The sequence below is a fragment of the Girardinichthys multiradiatus genome, chromosome 6 (genome assembly GCF_021462225.1).
Source record: "Girardinichthys multiradiatus isolate DD_20200921_A chromosome 6, DD_fGirMul_XY1, whole genome shotgun sequence".
NCBI lineage: Eukaryota > Metazoa > Chordata > Actinopteri > Cyprinodontiformes > Goodeidae > Girardinichthys > Girardinichthys multiradiatus.
The window spans coordinates 4,083,323-4,095,850 of NC_061799.1; the positions used below are offsets into that span (position 1 = coordinate 4,083,323).

Here is a 12,528-nt window from a genome sequence, read left to right on the forward strand (position 1 = left end):
TATCAAACTTATTTAACATCTAATGCATTTTCGGTTGGTGCTGAATGTGTCACAGTCAGAAGGTTACGTTTTTTTGGCAAGTGAACCTCGTAACCAGGAGCCTTTAAAAACTTAAAGCTTTTCCGCTTTTGTGTCCTGTAAAGCCTTACCCTTGTTTTTCTATGATGGAATTTTATTGTATAGATGACATATTTTTTTATGATGTGATCTTATCATATCAGTAAACACGTATTCCTTTTTTGCTGTCATTTTTTGTGTAAAATAAAATTCACCCTGTGGTGAGGCAACATTTTTATGCAATAAGTCCTAAGTCCAATTTCTGATTTAAATGCGGTTTTTGTTAGTAAAAAAAAAAAAAAAAATCTATATTTGTTTCCTTCTCTAACATCTCATTCTCCTTGAAAATTTTCTGAAAAATAAAACTTCTGTTGCATACCTTTTCACTATGCTAAGTTTTATATAGTGGTATTTAACTGTATAAAAATATATATTTTTATAAGATAATTTTATTATTTGTATGACTTAAACATTACATTATTACATACTGGATTAAACATGTACTAAACATACCAACGTTCCACAGTCTGTTGAATATATTTAATGAATGTGTGTGACATATTTAATCTTTCTAATCGACCATGAATGCACAGTGAAAATGCTGAGCCCCATAGGCTCACACAGCTAACTGCACTTCACTACATACTCGTGAGCAATGCAGCAGAGACGGGAGTCATGTAACGAAATCTAGTCGGACAAAATTTAAGATTACTTCTCCAAACTGAAGGATTTTTCTAAATTGTATTTTCAGTTGAAACAAGGGGTTGCTCAACAAAACACCAAAGTTCGAAGGCACACGAATCGAACCGGTTCAAGAACAAGAGTTCCTTCGCTGGAAAAAACGCTAAAAGACAGGAAGAGCAACCTCCGAGCTGAAAGATTTGCTTCAAACAAGTCGGAGAAAGGTATCCCGTTCTTTTCAACTTAAAATATTTAAATGTATCAATTATGGTCAAAATTGAAGTATAAGCTTCTATTTTGGGATTATATATTTGTACTGCGGACTCCAGGGGACTCTGCCTCAGGAACCTCACCGCACGACACTGTATGACTAATAATTACATTTTATTATTATGACTTGATTTTATATGTATTTTGGTGTTTTGGTGAGCTAAGTAAATGCTACATTGCAAGCAGTCAGTGTTATGTGCAACTGTGAGGCTGGAAATGGGTGAGGTAAGCATTTAGACCAAGAGAGCAAATGTTTGAGTTATTTGATGGACAACGCTACCGTTTAGTTTATGTTCACATAAAGTTGGTTGCTGCAATATTTTTGGACGTTTGAGTTGAAAAATCTCCCGAAATTACTCCCGAAAATACAGGTAAAAAACAACTCCTAGCTAGCTTGCTAGCAATACTCGGCTAACGCTTTTGCTTTATGCTAGCTTACCAACTTTTTAAAACTTTTTTTTTTTTAACTTATCAAAGCTAATTCTTTGATAAGTTAAAAGCATTATCGCGTTGGACAAATTGGCTTAAATGTAATGTCTGTGACGTTTTAACTAATTTCAAGGCATTGTTTTCGAAGTAAAATTAATGGCCTGAATGTGTCCAGAAACTTGCCCTTAACTTTATTACATACTCCTCGCCAGGTAGGACCCCCTTTTTGTCTTCATAACTACCTTAATTCTTGACATTGGTTCAAATGGGTGTTTGAAGCCTTAATCAGAGGGTTTGTTACATTTTGAAATTATAGCAAAACACAGTTGCTTCAAATTTGTTTTCACGACATCCAAAAGGTGTTCTACTGGGTTGAGATCTGGTGACTGGAGACCACTGGAGTAGAGTGGACTCACTGTCATGCTCAAGAACCCAGTTTGAGATTAGTTGAGCTTGGTGCATTATCCTGCTAGAGGTAGCAGGATACCTCATAAAGGGTCATAAAGGGATGGACATGGTCAGCAATATTATTCAGTTAGGCTGTGGTGTTTAAAGGATGCTTATTTGGTACTCAGGTCCCCAAAGAGTGCCAAAAAAAATATCCCACAACAATATACCACCAATAATCTGAATAAGAAAGAACGGATCCATGTTTTCAAGTTTACGCTAAATTTTGACCTTACCATCTAAAGGTCACAACTGAAATTGGACCAGGTAACATTTTTCCTATTTTTTATTGTTCAGTTTTTGTGAGTGTGTGTGAACTGTAGCTTCAGTGTCCTGTTCTTATCTGACAGAAGTAGTCTGCTGCTATAACCAATCTTCTTCAATGTTCAATGTGCTGTGTGTTACTGCGATTGTATTGAAGAAAGTAGGTAAAAGTTTATATAGCACGTTTTTACAGAAACATATTAGAAAGTGCTTCACAAAGAGCGTAACCCAGCAAAATACACAGCAATGTACAACACAATAAATTCATAAATGCCTGCCATAAAACCCAGGTCTGACTAAAGCTTCTTGGAGTAAAATGTCCAGGTGCTTTTCATTTCATCCACAGATTCCAAATTCTGTACAGAGATAAAGTCAGTGCATTCCATAGTCTGTGTTCAGACAAACACAAACACTTAAAATACATGATATTTATGTATCTTTTAATAACAGCCATAATTCAATTCAATTCATTTTATTTATATAGCGCCAATTCACATTTGATTGCTTCAATCAATTTCCACATATTTGACAGAAGATTCCTATATTATTATTTTAATTCTATATACATCTTTATCTATTTGTGTCTGTCTTTCTTTCAACATCTTCTGGTCTTCATCCATCTTTTTCTCTCCATCTTTCTGTCTAACTTACCAAGATCAATTTTGTACTGCCAGGGGGAGTATTTCCCCTCTGACAGCCAAGTCGAGTCAAAACCTGGCACCTGACAATGTGTGGATTTTAGCTGTCGGTAAGGGGCAGGGACTGAAGCACTGCAACATGTTTACAGGCACGGTCTGTGTCCGTATGTGGTCCCCTGTGGGTGTGCACGTGTTAGCGTGTCAGGACAAAGTTTGTCGCAAGTAAAACAGACAGCAGAAATCTTAGACACGCGTTAATGCGGAGGCAGAAATGAGATATTGTTGTTAACATAAATCAATTTGTTTGTTTTATAGACCTGTTTTATATAGGAAAGGTAACCTTAAAAATATTGTTATTTAGAAAATACATTTGATTATTAACTTGATCATCTAGGCGGGACAGAGGGGGTTGTTGACGATGTGGGCCCCTCCTTATATAATGAAAAGGTAAACACTGGTACCGTATAATTTTCTGAAGCTTTCATTTGGGGGTGTTTTTGGTGAACACAATAATTAAATGTTTAAATCTTTAATACATATAGTTACATAATTTAAAATTAGTTGTTTTGTAGAATAATAAAGACGAGTGTTGTATTTAATCAATAAATCCAGTGTGCATGCGTAGTAATTTTTGCATGTTATCTGCACCATCAAGCATATTACCTATTTGGTCTAAGTTGAACGTTTCTGTACTCCAAGGTTCTAATTGATGATAAAAAAATATATTTTTTTAATTTATTGCAGATGTAAGGGGTCATCAGTCTATAAACCAAGAAAAATATTTACTGTATGTCGAAGATGGATTATCTCGCAGTATCACTACATCCTCATGTACATGATCATCTAAAAGGTACGTAATCTCGGTACTTGAAGCTTAGAAAATATATTGTCTCTTTATCTACATACAGTTCTAGTTGATTTATTTGGGAGACACAAATTGGCTACTTGATTTTGTATTACTTATATTTAATTCATGTCCAACGTACATGTGTTTGGAGGTTTTAGTTGGGGCTCAATAGAAGTTGGGGCTGAATAGAAGGTAAATGCATAAAGGTGTCAAAAAAGTATGCAATGGCTGTAAAATGAAGTCAGTTCTATTGCTTGGAAGACAACTGTGCTAACCATCAACTCCCCTAAAAGACATTCCACAGAATGTCTTCTCATGCTAGAGTAATCAGATGAAAACAGGCTATTCATCGTGTTACATTTTGTCTTTTTTGAATTGAAACAGGGATACACATACTAGACTCCGTTTTATATGTGTACATTTGTTTGTTATTCGCATTATTAGGCCATAGACTGTGTTAAGGTGTTGAGCCTTCTGCTTACATTTTTTCAAAAGCACAACATGGCTTGTTTGAATTACAACAGAAAAAAGAAGACAAGAGGAAAAACAGTCGTCCCTGGGTGGGCTCGAACCACCAACCTTTCGGTTAACAGCCGAACGCGCTAACCGATTGCGCCACAGAGACTTCCCACAGACCAGCCGTCCATGAAAGTAGTTGAGCAGCCAACACATATATGTGCATTTGGCAGCACATCATTCCACATGTCATGAGATATATGATATTGCAGTTTGTGGTACAATCGTTTAACATCTCCTTGTTAGTATAGTGGTGAGTATCATGCGAGTATATACACATAGTATACCCATAGGTGTACATCACTGATTGCCAGTAAAACTGTGCCTGTTGTCTGATGTGGGTTTGAATCCCGGTCATGTCAGGAATTGAAACTTAGCTTTTATACAATAAATATGTCGTATTTTTAGATAGAAATTTAAAGAATATCATTAAATAAATACTTACTCTTTGATCCAATGTTTTGAAAGTTGAATTAGAATCAAATCAAATTCTATCTGTTATGGCATGTTTGGATTACAATGAATTGAATTTGGACAGGATATCTAATGGCCCTATTTTTTTTTATTTAAGTTACCTTTGTTGTGATTTAGTGCTAAGTCAAAAAGCCAAATTAAAGTTTATATTATATAAAGCATTAAGAATAAATCCTTTGAGGAATCATATACATATGCACAATATTTTACTTAAATGAGAAAACAACTATAAGAAAATAGTTTGGTTTCAGATCAATTATGGTTATTTAAAAGGTCACTGCAAGAAATACAAATCACAGCAACTTGTACTGCATGTTTTAAAATACTTTTTTTTATAGTAAAAGGTAATAACAATTTTCTATATAGAAATTCAAGCTGTCACACAGTGGCTGTCACACAGGGAGGCGTTTGCTCAGAGTGGTGAGGGTCTGGCATTTTCTGTGACCTATGCTTATTCCAGTCTAGAGGGACAGGAGGACAATTGGGCTCCAAATACTGCAGTCCAAACCTTTCTCCCGAAACTGACTTGAATTTTCCAAGGGAAGATCAGCTTCCTTTTCATTGTAAACAGTGAAAAAAGACCAAAATTTGTAATGTATAATATGGTTTTAAAATATATAATTGATCGACTACAGGAACGTCAATACACTGCATACAGACTTATAAACTCGCTGACCGCTTTCCGTTTTGAAACGGAAGAAACAGCGCCCCCAAAATTACGCTAGTGGCCAAAACGTGTATTGCATCCGTACTGTTAAGAACTACCATAGGAAATGAATGGGAAAAGTAAAGAGAGTTAAGCTTAACTAGACCAGGGTTCGATTCCCCAATGGAGAGAGCTAAGTTTTTGCATTCTTTTTCCTGTGGTATGAAGTGAGTCTGACGCATTTGCCACTGTAGTTCTGGAGTTCGCACTACATCTCCTCGTTAGTATAGTGGTGAGTATCCCCGCCTGTCACGCGGGAGACCGGGGTTCGATTCCCCGACGGGGAGAAGCATTGTTTTGGCATAATCTGTTGTTTGTAGTTCAATTTGACTATGCTAATACGTTCCAACTTATTCATCAGACCTACATCATAAAAAAAAAGTAGACGTCCCTGGGTGGGCTTGAACCACCAACCTTTCGGTTAACAGCCGAATGCGCTAACCGATTGCTCGGACTGTGTAGTGATATCACGATCTCTCTAAATATTTTGGACATTTTTTGTCTGGACACAGTCCAGTACAGCATATGAAGAGGGCCCCTCCTCCAATCGTTGAGAGCATTGGTGGTTCAGTGGTAGAATTCTCGCCTGCCACCCAGCCAATGCAACTAGCTTTTGTCTTTCTGCTTTCAATGTGCTGGATAGCAGCAGCATCACTACAAGGACAGCTCAGGATAACCTCAGCCACAGTCAGCTTTAGCCTTAAAAGTAGACAGGGTGTCTGCCTCATGGACTAAAGGTGGGAGCTGATAACTAAAGGATCTGTTCTAAAAATGTATTCTTTTTAAGCTAACATGCAGGGGTTTATTTGGGATCATTGAGAATAAGTAGTTGACTTTTGGCAACATCATCCTTTTTATTGAAGCAACCCTGCCCATGAGTGCTATGGGTAGAGATTTCCATCTAGCAAGATAATCTTCCACTTTTTTTAAAAGCGGGATGTGGTTTTGTGAAGTCTGCCAATCTAGGAGAAACATCAATACCTAAAAGTATGTACTGTTCCCTGACCGCAGTTGTGTATCAAGGTAGTTGTGTATCTTTTGTGGTGCATCACACAACATCTCCTCGTTAGTATAGTGGTGAGTATCCCCGCCTGTCACGCGGGAGACCGGGGTTCGATTCCCCGACGGGGAGAAAATTATTTTTTTTAGGGTATAATATATAATAACTAGAAAATTTCTAAAGAAATTTAGACGGGGCCTGCCTCTTGGTACGTGATTCTCCGACCAGAGCCAAACTGTGGCCGAGTTAAGCTTAGCTCACATCAGGTTTGAGGGTGGAAGGGAAAGACATCCACCTAGACCTGTTCTTGTTTCACTGTAATGCTATGGCTCTGCAATCGCATTCCATGCCTCCTTGCATTGCCATGGCAGGTCCCTATAAATATATCCAGTATAGACGTAGATAATAATAGGTAACTCTTTGCAATAGCACTGGGAGCAGTGAAGCAACCCCATTCACTCCTCTCCCTCTACTGCTATGGTAAGCCCCAACTAAGGAATGTTGAGGCTTTTATTTTGTAAAGATCAGTACATTATATTTTGAAAGGATAAAGTAGACCAATTTCCATCACGGAGTCCCAGCAGTAGTGTTAAGACCAATGCTGCAATTATCGCTGTATGAAATACAAATACTTTTATTTTGTAAAGCATATCTAGGTCATATTTTGAAAGTGTAGCAGTGTTGTCCTTTCATGTCTGGGTTAGCTCCATTAGTTTTACAGGACCTGCTTGTTATTTAAAAATCATTAATCAATAATAGCTATGGAAGGTTGAGAGTTTTATTTTGAAAGTTTCAGTAAGCCTTGTTTCAAAGGACAAGCATAGTCCCATTTCCAACACTGGGTGAGCTCCAACCTTAGTGTAATGCCCAGTCCTGCAATGATCTATTGTTTAAAATGTAAAGGCTTTTATTTTGTAGAGCATGTTTTGTCTTATTTTGAAAATCCAGCATGATTGTCCTTTCAGATCTGGGTTACTTCCATTAGTTATATAGAACCCGCTTGCTATTTTAAAACCATTGTCTATGCTATAATCAGATTAAAAATCATTAGTAACTATGGAAGGTTGAGGCTTTTATTTTGAAAATTTCAGTAAGACTTATTTTAAAGGGCTGACATGGTCCTCTTTCCTAACCTGGGTGAGTTCCAACATTAGTGTGAATCCCAGTCCTGCAATGATCTATTGTTTAAAATGTAACGACTTTTATTTTGCAGAGCATGTTTTGTCTTATTTTGAAAATCTAGCATGGTTGTCCTTTCACGTCTGGGTTATTTCTATTAGTTATATAGATCCTGTTTGCTCTTCTGAAACCATTGTGTATGCTATTATCAGCTTTAAAATATCATTAGTAACAATGGAAGGTTGATGAAAGAAATTATCCTTTAGGGTTAATCACTGTTGTCTGGGTGTTGGAACAGCAGTACATGCTTTTTAAGTACTCGACACAAAATGGCCGCCACGTAGTTGCCCCCTATGAAGATGGTCAAAGGGTTAGGGGTCGGGTCAGGTTTAAGCCAATGCAAAGTCCTCAAAAAGATAGTAATCCGTGTGTGTGTGTGTGTGTGTCCAAGTGTGAGACACAGAGAGAAGAGAGGCAGAAAGAAAGACAGAATCACATACAGACATATACAGTGCAAGATACACAGAGCTATAAATAGAACAGTGAGGAATGAATCAGCCAATCAGCAAAGAGCATCAGTGTAACTTAACACCTGCAGCATTTCTAATGCAGCACCTCACTATCGTCTCACCCTGGCCTGGGCTTTTAACATGGAGGTGCATGCTCCCGAACTACCGCCCATAACTCGGAAACCGTTTTTTTTGTCCTGCATTTTGGCCTCGTATGGGGCAAAGAAAGGGTAGATCAAGTTTTAAAGAAAATCTTTGTATAAATTGTGGAGAAATATTATGTGTGTGCATTATTTTATAATATGTGTGCATCATTATTGTGTTCATAACCAGTGTGGGAAATAAAATGTATAAGTCTGTGTTAGTGGCTTGCAGCAGTGTTGTAGCACAAACCTGGCCTTGAGTGTGGTGAAGCAGAGAAATACCGAAGAACTGTAATGGTGGGAAAAGAATGTGAGAAGATTAACGGGCCAAGTACTCCCTTCTCATATCAGCAGAAAAGTAGAGTCCAGGTGCAGGACAATAGCTGTCCAAATATGGTAAGCCAGAAGAGTCTGTATGAAACCATATGTGTGAAAAAACTGTAAACAGGGGCTGTTCATTTTCATGTGTGTTTCAATAAAAGCAATGGCCCCAGTGAGAAGCTCTGAAGTCGTCTCGGTGTGTGGTCAGATCACATGACAGAGAGCTTCCCCTGGCCACGTATTTGAATAACATACAGCTGTCTCCGTGTGATTTATTCTAATGTCTTGTGAATTCTTTCAGCTTACGGTGAATAAACGAACACGCAGAACACCCCTTGGGGGGGTGCTTCAACAATTGGTGACCTCCGACGTGATTCACGGCTGAATCAGGGAATTTGGACAAAGAGAGAGTGTGACAGACGGAAACCTCTGAGACCAGGGCGCCCATAATTAATCATCAAAGGTGAGGCAGAGCCTATTTCATTAAACTCTCCGATTGAATTTATGTATAGGCCAAATTAAAACCAGGTCTCAGTGGTTCTGAATGTTATTACTCTGTAAAACTGTTAAAGAGTGTGCATTAACTGAATGTGTTAAAATGGAGTCAGATATAAAAATCTGAGATAAGACCAGGGGTGCAGTCCGCCTGGGTCAAAGGTTATTGCTGAGTGTGGCTGCTCCACTCATTAATTGACAGATTAATGAGATAAAGCTGGGTTTAGTCCCGTGTTTTGGCAAAACACAAAGTATTGACAGGTCGACGGCCTGACAGAACATCAGATTTTTTTTAATCAGATGACAGAATATCTGATGTTTTTCAATCAGGTTACTGCTAGTTGAAAGTCTTGACAGAATATCAGATTTTTTTCAGTCAGGTTACTGCTAATTGAAAGTCTTGACAGAACATCTGATTTTTTTTAATCAGGTGACAGAATATCTGATTTTTTTCAATCAGGTGATCTGGTGGTTCATTCAGAAATTTTACAAGGGTTAGTGGCCCCATCTAGTGTTCACACGGCGGAATTACACAAGTGACGGGGAAGTGCAGTCGACTTTGAATATTTGAACACACATTCTGACTTAAAAATGCGGTTGGATTGTTAATTACTTAAGCGAAATAAAATGCATTTGTTGTATATAGGGTGAAGTGGCTTGTAGTGGATTGTTTTTGCATATTTGTGCATATTTCCTGTGTGCGAGTGTCTGTCAGACTTGTGTTGAATTGAGGAAATACGAACTGGAATGTGTTTGTGTGACTGAGCGAGATGATCATTTGGGTTAAAATAACTGTCGAGTGCTAGGGATAAGTGTCTGTGTGACGGATTATAGAATAAATGTGAATATTAAGTGTTTTTTGCTGATATTAAACGGTAGTGACTGTGGGAAAAAACTGACTACGTATGTGTGTGTGTGTGACTGGGACAGATCAGCAGAGAGCCGGTCTGCCATTGCGGATGAATAAATGCACTGTGTTGTTAACAAAAACAATACATTCATAAGCGGATTTTGTGCACATATTGTGAAAAATTGATTGAACATTTATTCCGCAGGATTTTAAACAACATGGAAGGTAAATGTCTGGACACAACAGCATGGGTGGATTTAGAAACACAATTAAATAACATACAAACACTGGTTCTCCAAACCAGGGGTACAGACGACGCGGACAAAATTAAAAATAAGATCGAAAAAAAGGTGAGGCAACCACTGAAGGCGGATGGAATTAATTTGACGGACAAGTGCGATTTAGGTGATTGGTTTAGAAAGAAACTGAACACAGCGAAGAAAAACACACAGGAAGCACAAAGTAAGTTGAATGAAGCTACTGTTTGGTCCAACGGTAAGTACCGGACAAACGTAGATAAATTGGACAAAGAACAAAGTTTTTGGGCAGACATTCTTTTGATTTACCACGGCGGAATTCACACAATGCAGCGGAAAAAACCCAGAGAAGGAGACAAGAAGGAGGGGTCAAAATCAGCCCAGGGGACGTGTCTAGACACACCTCCCGCATATAGACCCTCCTCCTCATGCAGCTCCCTCACTGATGCGCCCACACCGCCCCCTGGTGGATTGTACCCCATATTGAAAGTACAGAATGAAACACTGGTGGTGCATGGATTAGAGATTCCAAAAGAGGTGAATGAATCTGTCAGTGGAACTTCTGGATTATCTATGCCAGCATCTGATAGGTCATTTCAGGATGCAGGCCCCCACACAACCCCCCGGACAGAGGGACTGAGGACCCCTTACTGTCCATGATGGTGTATGGACAAAATCTTCCTTTTTTGGTGGACACTGGGGCCACATGCTCAACTATTCAACAAGCCCCTCCTACCACCCTCTCCACAAGGACTACCACTGTCATGGGGTTTTCTGGGGCTACACATGTCCTACCTTACACCAAACCCCTAAAAACCGAGATAGGGGGACAGACTTTGAACCACAGCTATTTGGTGTCAGCAGACACCCCTGTCAACTTATTGGGCAGAGACATGTTGATCAAAATGGGAGCAACCATTTTATGTGCATCTGCCCAATGGAACTCAACTAGCCTGTGGCAACAATTCCCGCCTTTCTCATGGACAGTATCTCATACAACCCCTGGCTGACACTATGGCTGACATATATTGGGCCCTCCTGCATCCAGAAACCACAGCGGGCGGAGGCATTCTCTCATCTTTCCTTCGGTGGAAATCCTGGATCTCGACCCTGGCGCCCTACGTCTCTCCCCCTGACCCGCCACATGTCACCCTCTTCTATGACAGGAATAACTGAGTGTTATCAGGAAAGCTTTGCTGAGGAGCTGGAGGGGACTTCCTGGGAAATCGCCACCGCCGACATTTATGTAGCCCCTGAAGGTGTCGTAGCCTCTGTACAGTTGTCTGCAGAGCAGAAGGACTGGTTCAAAATGTGGTCTGATGGTGTACCCCATGTTTCACTGGCGCTCCACCCTGCCCACGAAGCCCGCGAGCTGGGAGGAGTGTTAAAACGCTCCCTAGCCCCCTAGCCCTCACTGACTGGCATTCTTTATCCACACCCAATCTCTCTTATTCCCCCTCAGGTAACACCTACCGCATTACCAACATGTCCACAGACGTTGGCACCTTGGAACATGTGCAACTTGAAAGACATCATGGGAGAGAAAAAACAGATCATCCAATGGCTGCAGCTGTAGTTCAGAGCATGCCACCTTCACTTTGGGCTGAGGGCCCCACGGATGTGGGACTCATTCAGTGCTCTCCCATCACTTTCCAGCTTAACTCTGACCGACCCATTTGGAAATCCCAGTACCCTCACAAACCAGCAGCTGAAAGGGGAATTTCTGACACCATAGAGGGGCTGTGGAACGCTGGGGTGCTGGAACCGGCTGACGGCTCTTCTTGAAACACACCCATCTTACCAGTAGAAAAGAAGGGCACTGGGAAATGGAAAATGGCCCACGACTTGAGAGCAGTAAATGCAGCACTGTCCACTCCCACAGTCCCAGTGCCTAATCCATACGTTGCTCTCACTAACCTTAACCCTGACCATACATGGTTCACCTGCATCGATTTGGCCAATGCTTTCTTCTGCCTACCTCTAGCTGAGGAGTGCAGAGATGTTTTTGCATTCACATATAAGTCAAACAGGTACCGCTACACTCGTTTGCCGCAGGGTTTTGCTCTTTCACCAGGACTTTTTAATCAGGTCCTTAAGAAATCCCTCCAAGACTGTCCCCTCCCCCCAAACACCACATTGATCCAATACGTGGATGACATTCTTTTGGCGACACCAACTGTCTCTGAATGCTTGGAGGCCACGGCTGTGGTACTCTCACACCTAGCAAAAGCTGGGTACAAGGTCAGCAAAGCCAAACTGCAAATTTGCCAAATACAGGTGGATTTCTTAGGCAGGGTGATCTCCCAGCCTGGGACAGGAATGTCCCCTTCACATCAATCTGCTGTCCTTTCTCATCCAAAACCGGTGCGGGTGAAAGACATGCTTTCCTTCTTGGGACTCACCGGATACAGCAGGTCCTACATTCCAGGATACACTGACCTGACTGGCCCACTCCGCGACTTAGTGAAGAAACAGGGCATGCGCAATTTGACGGCACCTCTAGAA

At 40.2% G+C, this 12,528-nt stretch overlaps 1 long non-coding RNA gene and 3 other non-coding genes across 4 annotated transcripts; 3 read left to right on the forward strand and 1 right to left on the reverse strand.

Moving 5' to 3' along the window:
• Positions 1–664: 664 nt before the first annotated feature.
• Positions 665–10,793, forward strand: LOC124869625. Its single transcript, XR_007038623.1, has 3 exons — positions 665–962; positions 3,531–3,636; positions 8,723–10,793. It is a non-coding gene; the product is annotated as an uncharacterized LOC124869625 (long non-coding RNA).
• trnan-guu lies at positions 4,185–4,258 on the reverse strand. The gene has a single exon. It is a non-coding gene; the product is annotated as a tRNA-Asn (tRNA).
• trnad-guc lies at positions 5,545–5,616 on the forward strand. Its single transcript has one exon. It is a non-coding gene; the product is annotated as a tRNA-Asp (tRNA).
• Positions 6,390–6,461, forward strand: trnad-guc. The gene has a single exon. It is a non-coding gene; the product is annotated as a tRNA-Asp (tRNA).
• Positions 10,794–12,528: the final 1,735 nt, after the last annotated feature.